The sequence below is a fragment of the Larus michahellis genome, chromosome 5 (assembly GCF_964199755.1).
Source record: "Larus michahellis chromosome 5, bLarMic1.1, whole genome shotgun sequence".
NCBI lineage: Eukaryota > Metazoa > Chordata > Aves > Charadriiformes > Laridae > Larus > Larus michahellis.
The window spans coordinates 84,634,871-84,647,340 of NC_133900.1; positions in this window are offsets into that span (position 1 = coordinate 84,634,871).

Consider the following 12,470-nt stretch of genomic DNA (forward strand, 5'->3'; position numbering starts at 1 on the left):
GGAAAAAAAATTCTCTTAAATATTTGCTTCTACGTACTCTGAGTAAAAATGGTGAGACATTCACCAGCCCTGTTTCTTAAAGACAGTAAGTGAAATTATTATTTAAAACGTTTTTCTTTTTTTCTGCTTTTAGTGGGATTTAGGATTGTTAGTAGGTCCTTAGTGAAGAGGAAGATGACAGCAGACACACGTTTCTTGTCCACTTTCACCCCATCATCCATAAAAACGAACCAGAATAGTTTATGGTTTTTTCTTCAGTTGTTTTAATGTATATTTTTTCCTGCTTTTTTCCTGCTTTTCTTGCATGCCATGTCAAACAAGGTTTCCATATATTTCAGTTGGCATCAGAGAGGGAAAAATCATGTGTGCCCAAAGTGAAGTCAAAAGGGGTAAAAAGCTCCGTCTAGTGAACAGCAGAGCATTTTCTCATGTATCGTAGAAAGTTTTTTGTTGGGAAGAGGGTTTTTTTTGCAGTTTTTTTGCAGTTGTTTGTGGGATTCTTTATTTCCCAGTAGAGGGGATGAAGGAGTTACAAAACCATGGTCAAAAGGTTGTATGTGGCAATACTGATTACATGCAGAATGATGGGAAACGCTGTTCAATTCTGATAAAAGCTGGCTCATTTTGCAATTTCATTTAATCAAAGATACTTTTCAAAACTTACATAAATTACCATTTCACCTACAAATTAAATTATGTTTACGGTTACATACGGAAACTCCGCCATGGCATCAAGATGAGATGGAGAGCGGAGCGGAGGAATTATCTGCAGGTGGCGTAGCCACATGCCAACAGCATAGTGGGGTTGGCAGGAGCGGGTACGCACTACGTCTGTTCCTCTGTCCGGGCATATTTCTCACCCCGTGGCTGACTTCCACTGAAACGGAGCCTCAAGGCAAATATTTGATTTTATTTCACTCTCAATGAGACTCATAGGGAAGTGGACTAGAATTGCCTTCTTCACCTCTATGACTTCATGAAGAAGTAATTCTGCATGCTTCCTTGCAAAATACTATTATTCTTAGTTCACACCTTTCATCTAACGTCACACCATTGCCTTACCGAACATTCACGCACAAACCCCCTCAACACCACCATAACAGCCACATCCTGCGAGACCGTCATCTTGTGGCAGAATTGAAGGCAAAGTCAAAAAAGACTTAGTGGCTATTTTAAAAGGCTTTTCTTCAACAGCTCCCTTAAAGGCATTTCCTTCCATTGTCTTTTGAAAGCTATGTCAACCCTCCATTGTTCGTCAGGGACTAGGCCGACAGCCTAATTTTAAAATGTGCCCATATTTGAGTCTTACCTTCCATTTACAATGACATTTAGGTTCCAAAGTGCTCAAATACATAACTTTCAAAACTGGGATTTCAGCTCTTGTATGACTTTGAAACTGTTTTTATGGAGTGTTACACGGCTATGAAGCATAAGCCACTGTTGAAGCTTTAGTGCAGCATTTTAGTAGGTTGAGGTCATTTTTCCCAGCTCCGTAGGACAGCTCCATGCGCGTGTATTTTTCACAACAAATACTTCATCGCTTCCTTCAGTATTTATATTGAGTTACACTAGCATCTTTGCAAATTTGGATTATTTCCCCATACTTTCTAATTGAGAAAATATATTTCAGCTCCAATGCGTGCATGCATCTTTGCATTACAAATTTTATACAGGACACCCAAAAAATCAAAGAGTCAGTTAAGCAAATCACTAGCTACATGTGGGTTGTTTGGGCTCCTGAGGACTGCAAACTTGGTTTTAATGAATCGAGGATGCTTTCTCTTTAATCAAGAAGTGAGGTTTAGTAAGGAGTTAAATACACCACCCATTGTTGATATAATCAAAATTTCTCAAGCAACACGTCCACATTTCTCTGTGACTTGGACTGAAAGTATCTTAATAAACCAAAGAAATGCATGAAACACACGCAATGCACACCAGTCAGGAGAGCTTGAAAAGTCAATCAAAGCTCCTATATTATTTCATTTTTCAAGTCTTACAGAGATTTTCTCCCCTTTGCCTCTCCCCTCCTCTTTCTGCTCTGAGGAACATGTATCTGATAATTTAAAATGACTGTTTTATAGTTTTTATATTTATCTTTATTTATATTTAGCTGTTTTCATCTGTGACCCTAAGAGCAGACACACGTTGCTTCTTTAAATAACCAGTTCTCCTATTGTTTAGTCCTAAAAAAAGCTAGTTTAATATCTGATTATAGAATTACTCCGCAGACATCACCCACAATGCTGTTCTGCATGGAATTGCTTGTACATCTGAAGTGGTGTGTACCATCATATTCTAGACACGAAGGCTGATCCATGACGTAAGGATACCTCTTTTTGCTTTGTCACCATTTGCCTTATTCTTTTTTAAACCGACCACATATTTTCTTACACACATCGCCACGGCCATCTGAGGGAATGTTTTTTAAAACACACAGAAGTGCTTGGTTTCTCACTCTTATTTGTATGCCATCTAATATCAACCTCAAACGCTTACCCAAATATGGCCAGCTCTATCTGCAATGTAATCATGCCAGGGATGCCTTTCAAAGCACCTATAAATGTCTTTAAGTTTTGTTGCTACTGCCAGGCACTGATTTTATGGTTAGCTCGAAAGTCTGTCTTTCTCCCTGACATCACTTTGCACTTCAATACAACTTTTTAGTTTCTTATTTTATTTTTTACAATCCAATGTTCATAAAATACTCCTTGAACTGTTGACATCGTAACGTTCACAGCACCCAAGAATATCTAGCAATATTCTGCTTCATTTCCATGCGATAAATTATCTTGCTTCTTTTTTTTTCAATGTCTTGCAGCTTTTTTTTCTACGTACAAGGAGCAAAATCTCTCCAGTTCTATCCCACTCTATTTAAATTGGCAATCTACACTTACAGAACATCATATGTAAGATGATAAACTGTATATATATTACATAGACTGAAAATACAAGCAGGAAAAAGGAAAAAGAACTGTAGTAGAAAGATTCTGTAAGTGCCCGCACCATAGTCTCTAGTACATTCCCGTATGTTAAGGTGTGGGTCACCCATACTCACATAATTCTCAAACAGAAAAGCTTAAAAATATAAAGAAATGTTTAAACAAACCATGACAGAGATTCTGTAACCCTCTAAGCAATCTATTCATCTGCCCTTACCATTGGTGATTTTCTGTCCTGCCTTATTTTTCCTTATTGCAATTTGACACCAACTGATTTCTGTAATTTCAAATCTGAATACAAGAAAAAAATACTATTTTCAAGCAGTGTTCTCTCGTATTTATTTCAACACCATTCAACCCAGTCTTTTTTTTTTTTTTTTTTTTTTATTCTAAACAACCTGAAGTCCTTCCATTTTTCTTCATGGAATCATGTCTTCTAAAAGCATGTTTACATCTTTCTAACTTAGTTTGAAGCAAAGAGACTGTCTGACATGTTTCATACCCTTCTCTTCCTATTTCCCAGTATGCCAATGTGCAGTTTTGCATTCCACCTACTTTATCCCACCAGCCTCGTGATTTTTCTCATTTAGGTGTACAACTTTTCCTTCTATCATGTATTTCTGAAATATTTTATTCTATTTTTAAAAACCATTCTAATCTCTTGTCTTGTGTACTGTCTGTCTTCCTTCTGGGTCATTGTTATCTGCAAATATGCTATATATTCTTTTTATGCCATTATTCAAGCCATTAATTAATATCAAGTAGTATCAGATTTGAGATAGACGATTGAAGAATCCCATTGAATACATCCCCATTCCAGCAGTGAACTATTTTGTCTCGTAATGCTACGAAATCCAGGTCCTGATTTTTTATTATAATTATTTTATGTGCTCTTCCCTGCATATTTTTGATGAACTAATACCTATGACTCTAAGTAATTAGTAATTACAAGTGATAATCTAAGACAACCTACACTGATTCTGAAAACAAATACTAAAATTGCATATGTCTGCTGTTAATCATTGATTTATTTCTTCTTACAGGGTACGCAAGAGAAATTAAATCTTAAAATGTAAAGGAGAGGCTACAAAAATTTGAAGAATCACCACAAAACCACAGTGAAACAGCAGACACTCTGAAAGAATGAGTATGATCCTTATGGGTCCCTTCCAACTCAACATATTCTATGATTCTATGGTGATGATTTTGTATCTTGTAAAAACAACTTGCTTTTATTTCTCAGATCCACGGTATAAGGATAATAAAGACCAAGTTTTTTAAATGAGATTGTGGATTTGTCACATTTTGTCGCACATTTAAAAGTATCCCAAAATAGCTATCCAAGAACAGAGACTTCCAAAAACACATCACACATACAGAAGTAATTTCAAAATTTTAAACCAGAACATTAAAGGACCAGGATCATCTAAACCACTCTGCTCACAACAACAACAAATGTTGCATACATTTATTTTACAGTTTTGGACTAATATGGCTGCTAGTTTACTTGAAATAAAATTCTTATGGATTCCAGCCTATTGTCTCCACCTCAATGAGCCAAGTTTCCTCAGCAGGAAACCAAATAAGAGATGGAATAGCCTACAAGGAATGCAGGTTACTTTGATTTTCACTTTATAATTTCCTTAATACAAAGAATAACTTTCAGTTCAGTGAAAACAGAGGGGGAAAAAATCATGGTATGGAGTACATAAGAGTTATGTATTTCCTACAATGCAGTTTAGTCATTGAAAATATTTGTTATGGAAAATGAGTTCTTTTCCTCACAATCCAGGTTTCTTCTATTTCATTCTGCAGGAGAAGGTACAGAACTTGTGTTTATGATTAAATCTGTGAGTGGAAAGGAGTGTCCTATCATGAGTTTATTATTCGGGGGTGACTATTTCCATGCAGGAATGTGCGAGACAACATATCACGGAATCACGGAATCTTCAGAGTTGGAAGGGACCTCTAGAGATCATCTAGTCCAACTCCCCTGCTAGAGCAGGATTGCCTAAAGCACATCCCTCAGGGCTGCATCCAGGCGGGTCTTGAAAATCTCCAGAGAAGGGGACTCCACAACCTCCCTGGGCAGCCTGTTCCAGTGCTCTGTCACCCTCACTGTAAAGAAGTTTTTCCGTGTATTTGAACGGAACTTCCTATGTTCCAGCTTGTGCCCATTGCCCCTTGTCCTGTCGCTGGGAACCATTGAAAAGAGCCTGGCTCCGTCCTCCTTAAACCCACCCTTTAGATACTTGTAAACATTAATCAGGTCCCCCCTCAACCTTCTCTTCTCCAGGCTAAAGAGTCCCAGCTCTTTCAGCCTTTGCTCATAAGGGAGGTGCTCCAGTCCCATAATCATCTTGGTTGCCCTACGCTGGACTCGCTCCAGTAGTTCCCTGTCCCTCTTGAACTGGGGAGCCCAAAACTGGACACAGTACTCCAGTTGTGGCCTCACCAGTGCAGAGTAGAGGGGGAGAATGACCTCCCTCGACCTACTGGCCACAGTCTTCCCTATGCAGCCCAGGATGCCATTGGCCTTCTTGGCGACAAGGGCACACAGCTGGCTCATGGATAATTTGCTGTCTACCAGGACCCCCAGGTCCTTCTCCTCAGAGCTGCTTCCCAGCATGTCCGCCCCTAACATATACTGGTGTTTGGCATTCTTCCTTCCCAGGTGCAGGACCCTACACTTGCTTTTGTTGAACCTCATTTGGTTCTTCTCTGCCCAGCTCTCCAGCCTGTCCAGGTCACGCTGGATGGCAGCACGGCCCTCTGGAGTGTCGGCCACCCCTCCCAGCTTGGTATCATCAGCGAACTTGCTGAGGATACACTCTGTCCCCTCATCTAGGTCATTAATGAATATATTGAACAAAATTGGACCAAGTATTGACCCCTATATCAGGAGAGATGAGCTTTGGTGTCATGAACTGATAAATTCAAGAGGGAAAAAAATGCATAGTCAAGTGAAGAACTGTTTTTAAGAATCAAAATGTATCATTAGACATATACAAATATACATTAAAACAACTGAAGAAAAAGACATAAATATTCTGGTTCGTTTTTATGGATGATGGGGTGAAAGTGGTCAAGAAATGTGTGTCTGCTGTCATCTTCCTCTTCACTAAGGACCTTCTAACAATCCTAAATCCCACTAAAAGCAAGAAATAAAATATAAAACACTCTCAATTCAAGTTTTCTTTGGGATCCAAAACTGAGGTAGGTTCCAACAAATCTAAAACCTTTTTATCCGCCCAGGAGAGAATCCCTCTAGAAACAGCTCCCACTGAAGAGCACACGCTCGACTCTGAACCGAGCTCTAAAGCCAGCTCACAAGTGAAACATGGGCCTAAATAAACTCAAACCGTTCCTCCTTTCCATGGAAGTCCAAAAAAAAACCACAAAAAACCCCCAAGAGTCGGAAATAGCGCGCACAGCTTTGTTGAAAGCAGAACCACTGCTAAGTAAACCTCTGGAGCCACTTTGTAAACAGCCAGAAACATCCAGTGGGTTTTCTGTAAACAGGCGAGTCACGCACCAGCTGAAGACGGCAGCCTTCGGCAGGAGCCCTGGGTTGATATTTAACAGGGTTACATTTTAAACCAGCAAACACTCACAGCTATTATCATTGCAGTGCGATTGCACAAAGCCGAAAACTCTTCAAAAAATGAGCCGCGTTCCTGGTTTGGTGACGCCGTTTGAGAGCTTGACAGGACAGAATAAATGGGAGAGAAAATCAACGCGTCTCCTCCTACAATATGACACGCCAGTTTGCGCAAGGTCCATCCTTAATCCTAATGAATAAACAGAAGAATTTTAATTCACCTGGAGTTTGCCAAGTCTCAACTCAGTGCGGCAGACGTAATTACAAATATTTATGCTTTCCTTGTTTGCTTCTTTCTACTTTACACTTACCCCCATTAACATACTTCGAGAAGGAATTAAATAGATCATGTGAGTAATTTCCCTGACCTTCAGAGCTTGAAAGATTCAAGACTTGTATTTACTCAAAGCAATATTACATGATTTATCCAAATAAATTCTCCTCTTACTTTTGATGAGCCTTCTTATTTTTCTTTATGAAGTGAATGTATCACCATCACCCGCACCGTGTGGGATGTGGAATATAATTCAGTTTAACAACTTAGTCTTTAAATTCTGTCTCTCTGATTGCACCTTAAAAGAAACTAAATTACTGTGAAAAACTCAAAGTCCCACAAAAATAAAGATTTGGCAAGTTGACCACAACTCAGATCTAAGCAGCTCTTACAAATTGCCCTGTGACATTTTTAAAACTCCTGAGCTTTTTTAAGTTGAAAGGCAATATAAAAATGAAAATTGTTAACAGAATGAGGCCATTTGCATGTTGCCTGGACACTGTACGTTTTCTGGAGAAATTAATTCCTTTGAGCCCGTTCTTGGTTTCACTGATATAAACCAAAAGTGACATTGTAGGACTTCTACATTAAGGGGTTTTGAATGTTCATTTTAAGGTTTTGCAAATGTAAGATCAATACATATCACATAGCCTGACTATCCATTGTTATTTTGCAGTCATGATGACTATTTTGGATAGTGTACGTAGCCTAGCCCAATGCTGAGTTTAAATAGTCCCTCAAATTCTCCTCTTTCTTAAAGAATACAAGATGTCCCTCGTTTTCCAAAACCTGAGAACTGCTAAAGAAAATGATAAGAGATTTAAATAGAAAATCTAAAACTTAATACAATCCTGCATTACTAGTGCAAGTTTCTCAGGAACTTCAGCAAAATATGGACCTAAAATGAGGAAGAAACACTTTCAAATACCTGCAAGCTAGAGGGCGAGGCCGGCTAGTTTATTTACGGCACCTTGGTATCTGTGATTAGCATGCAAAAATGCCAGGAATTCTGTTATGACATGGATTCTGAACACAGTTTCCCAAACCTAAATTCAACATGTTTCTAGAAAAGACAGATTTTTAATCAGAATGAACGTGTAATTCCTTTTTTTTTATTATACCATTATCTTATATTAATTGTGAATTGAAGAGATGCAATGTCACCAGGCATTTTGACAAAAAACAACTGATTCGGTCATGAAAGATTATTCTCAGATGGAAATAATATTGTTTGCATATCTGGATTGTTACTAGCCAAGTTAACAAATGATTTGATAAGTTATGAGTTACAAATAATAACGTCCTGAGGTCTTTATTTGCTTTAAAAGCCAGCATTGGAATAATATAACTAACAAAAAACCTTACTTACCTGAGCATTTTCGAAACATTTCGTGTCTTAAAGTCACAAAAGTCACTTTTGGTTTTATCTCATTAACCCTGGGGAGAGGGCAGGGGGCAGGCAGGAGATGGGGGAACCAGGCTGCACCTAGTTCCTCTGGTTTTGCTTGGCAGGTTTTTCTCCCTCTATGCCAAGGAAGTAATCACAAGCACGTTCAATAATTTTTACCGAAGGCTGGCAATTGCTGATCATCATCTTTGGCAGGCAGAATTCCATAATTTTGGTCAAACTCCCATAAGAGTTAGGTCTTCCCAAATCTCACTGCATTAACAGCTATTTTTTTTTTTTTTTCCAGCAGAATATCAGTATCATGAGAGATATCAAAGGGAGATGCACTGGAGGGGATGAAGTCTGAGGGACCCTGCAGATTTAGCTTTTGAACTGAAGTGATATCTGCGTATGACAATCCGTATCCAGCCTTTGTTTTGAAGAAAAAATATAAGAGAAAACCCTACAGTGGTTTGGTAACTCTTCTCCTGTCTTTGGATATCCAAGGAACATAAGTATGGATGTGTTTTACTCCTTAAGCGAACAGAAAGAACTTTCACCTCATATCAACTGAGAGAAAAGTCACAGAGGATGGGAAACTAAAGCTAAAAAGGTTTTGGCAAAACCCACATTTTGCAGAGAACAGTTCTGGAACAAGGAAGGATGCAATATGAACTTTTCCAAATTACTTAGAGATTTTTTGAACATTGCTTCATTAGGCTGTTAGCAGTGTACCAGTAGAAAGTACTATCTACAAGATCCTTTTCCATCTTTAATTATATTTATTGTGTAATCATAAAATTATGTGATGTGATGATCTTTTGTCTACATAAACTGATAGCATCTTTCTCATCTCAAAATAGGTGTTCATTGTTTTAATTTCCTATGGGGAAATGGCATTTCCTTACCCTGGCATGCCTTATTACATGATGTAACAGTCCAGCTCATTCAAATCATTCCAAGTTATCTAATTTTCCTCATCTACTGAAATTAGCCTGAAGATGTGATAAAAAATGAAACTTTTATAGTTACTGAATACTACTCAGAACTGTAAAGGAATTCTTTCAGAAGCCATAGAGTGAGAAGACAAGAGGTCTCTGGTCCTGCTATTGAAATAAGAGGAAATTTGAAATTTGGATTTTTTAAATTTTTTTTTTAAATCTCGAATCTTATATTAATTCTACTTTACAAAAAGAGAAAAAAAATGCAGAAGGATTTTATACAGACTCATAACTAACAGTGCTCAAGAAGTTCACCTAACAGACTACAGCTCTGGGTGCCACTGCAATTGTTCCTTTGCCTGAGTCACTATAATTACAGAGTCATAGAACCATAGAATCAATTTGGGTTGGAAGAGACCATTAAGATCATCGAGTCCAACCGTTAACCTGGTACTGCCAAGTCCACCACTACTCCATGTCCCTCAGCACCACGTCTGCCAGGCTTTTAAATCCCTGCAGGGATGGCGACTCCACCACTGCCCTGGGCAGCCTCTTCCAATGCTTGACAATACTTTCCGGAAAGAAATCTTTCCCAACATCCATCCTAAACCTCCCCTGGTGCAACCTGAGGCCATTTCCTCTTGTCCCGTCACCTGTTCCTTGGGAGAAGAGCCCGACCCCCCCTGGCTACCCCCTCCTTTCAGGGAGCTGTAGAGAGCGAGAAGGTCTCCCCTCAGCCTCCTCTTCTCCAGGCTGAATAACCCCATCTTCACCACGATCATGGTGAGCCACAGAACACGTACTCTAGAGAGGGAGCCTGGCAAACAGATACAACGAAAGCATGAGATACGTGACCTCAACTCTCATGAAGAGCCACAGTAGCTTCAGGAAGCAGATTTTAAACTGATTCAAAAGGAAGACATTAGGTTTTTGTGGTACACCGAAAGTAAACATTCTGTTTCAGAGATGCTGACGCAAAGATTTTAGTGTCCAGCAGAAGCAGCTTTGCAGGTAGGAGAGAGCAGGCTGTGAAAAATGTTTCTTTATTAAAACATAATTTTATTTATCCCCAAACCTATGGAATGGAAAAAAATTAGCCTTGATGTATTGCTGGAACTCACAAAAAAAGTGGGACTTGGTGCTCTTAGATTGCTATGGTTAGGGGTCTCCGGTATCTAGTGAGTCGAGGCTTTTCCCACAGACAGATCAACTCAAAAGCCCACAGGATTTCTCTGGCTAACCTCACACCAGAGCATTTCACCCTGGAAACATCACCCATACATGAGATTCAGATTCATTTTCATGAATCTGTATGAACTTAATAGCCTTCAGACCTCTATTACTCTTTCAAAATCAGTTGAAGTAGGCCGACTGAGTCAAAGTTTATCAGGAAAAGAGAGAGAGCTTGACTGTTTTTTGTGTTTTGGTTTTCTTTTTAAGATGGAGTTTGAAGTAACAGAAAAGATGGTGGTGTCACAAAGATGATCAGAGGGCTGGAGCCCCTCTGCTGTGAGGACAGGCTGAAAGAGCTGGGGGGGCTCAGCCTGGAGAAGAGAAGGCTCCGGGGAGACATTCCAGCCCCTTCCAGGCCCTCAAGGGGCTCCAGGAAAGCTGGGGAGGGACTCTGGATCAGGGAGGGGAGCCATGGGATGAGGGGGAATGGCTTCAAACTGAAACAGAGGAGATTTAGGTTAGATCTGAGGAAGAAATTCTTTGCTGTGAGGGGGGTGAGCCCCTGGCCCAGGGTGCCCAGAGAAGCTGTGGCTGCCCCATCCCTGGAGGGGTTCAAGGCCAGGTTGGACGGGGCTGGGAGCAACCTGGGCTGGTGGGAGGTGTCCCTGCCCAGGGCAGGGGGTGGCACTGGGTGGCCTTTAAGGTCCCTTCCAACCCAAACCATTCTATGATTTCATGATTCCATGACTCCATGAACTCATGTCTCCATTTTGGTTCAATTTTGAGTGCAGACACCTATTTTGAGTTAACTTTATATAGTTCTGCACTTACAACATAAAAAATAAATAAATTTTTCAGAAATTAAAAAAAATTATAAGGTGAAATATACCATTAGAAAGGCATATCAAAATGTACCCTAATAAATAAAGGTAATAGATAACACGTTGGATAAAACAAGCTTTCAGATAGAGAACTGAAAACCAAAAGTAGGAGCAAATATTTTCCTGATATGGAGGTTGCCAGTTTTTGTGTTAAAACCAAGTTAGAGAATTCAAAAACTACCAGTGCTGACAGAATGCTAAGTAATTTAAAAAGCGTTCTATAAATTCTGCAATATTTTTAGATTTAATTAAGCTGCGTTAATTTCTGCAATATTTGCCTACCCAAAGCAAAGTCCTTCTGACGTGATAGTAAACATCTGATGAAACCTTTCCTTCCCAGTGGATGTCAACATGCAATTATAGTTTAATACAGGCCACTTGACAAGAGAAGAACTCTATTTAAATAACCTAAACAACATCTGATACAGTAAAGTAATATACGACTTGTGTAGAACTAATAAAAATATGTAGTTCTTTTGATTTGCTTCTAGGGTATGGGTTCAAACTGTCTAAAAATGTTAATCTAAACGTTGAACTGGAGTGCTCTCATATCTCCCCACACCATTCCCAATTCACATCATGACCAGCGAGTATTTCCAGCTGTTACTGATATGTTAATAGCACCACTGTGAATGCATACTATTTTTTAAGCCTTACGTATAAAAAGGAGTACGGGTAATATTCCCAAGATAATTTCCTTCAGTGATTTTTTTCCTTTGAAAGTTCTACTCAGTTTTCACTCTTCTCACTAACAATGAATAGGGAAATTGCCACATTAAGGATGCCAATGGTACCCTACTAACTTTTGATGAAATACACACACTTGGATTACAGGAGAGTGAGAAAGTGCTATGGAAGAGTTATTAAACATTACATCATCTGAAAACATACACAGCATGTCTGAAGTCTCATTCTCTCGTCCTGACACTTCCAAATATTTTCTTCATCTTCTTTCTCCTGCACATGCAATGGTCCCCAAGAGGGGGAAGTAAAACGCTGTAAAATGCTGGAGGTGTTGCAGCCAGATTGCAATCCACGCTGCCCATCAGTTTGTTGAGCTACCACTTGTGCCATTTACACGGGCCAAAGAAACACCTTACAGCTGAAAAACTACAACTCACCTCTGTGAATTTCACATCATAACGGTCTAATCAAGGAATTATTATTAGCCCAAATCTGCTTATTACAGAGAAATAAAAAGAGAAAAATCAAACAAAACATATTATTGCAGAAAAAGTTTCCCTTCCCTTCCCTTCCCTTCCCTTCCCTTC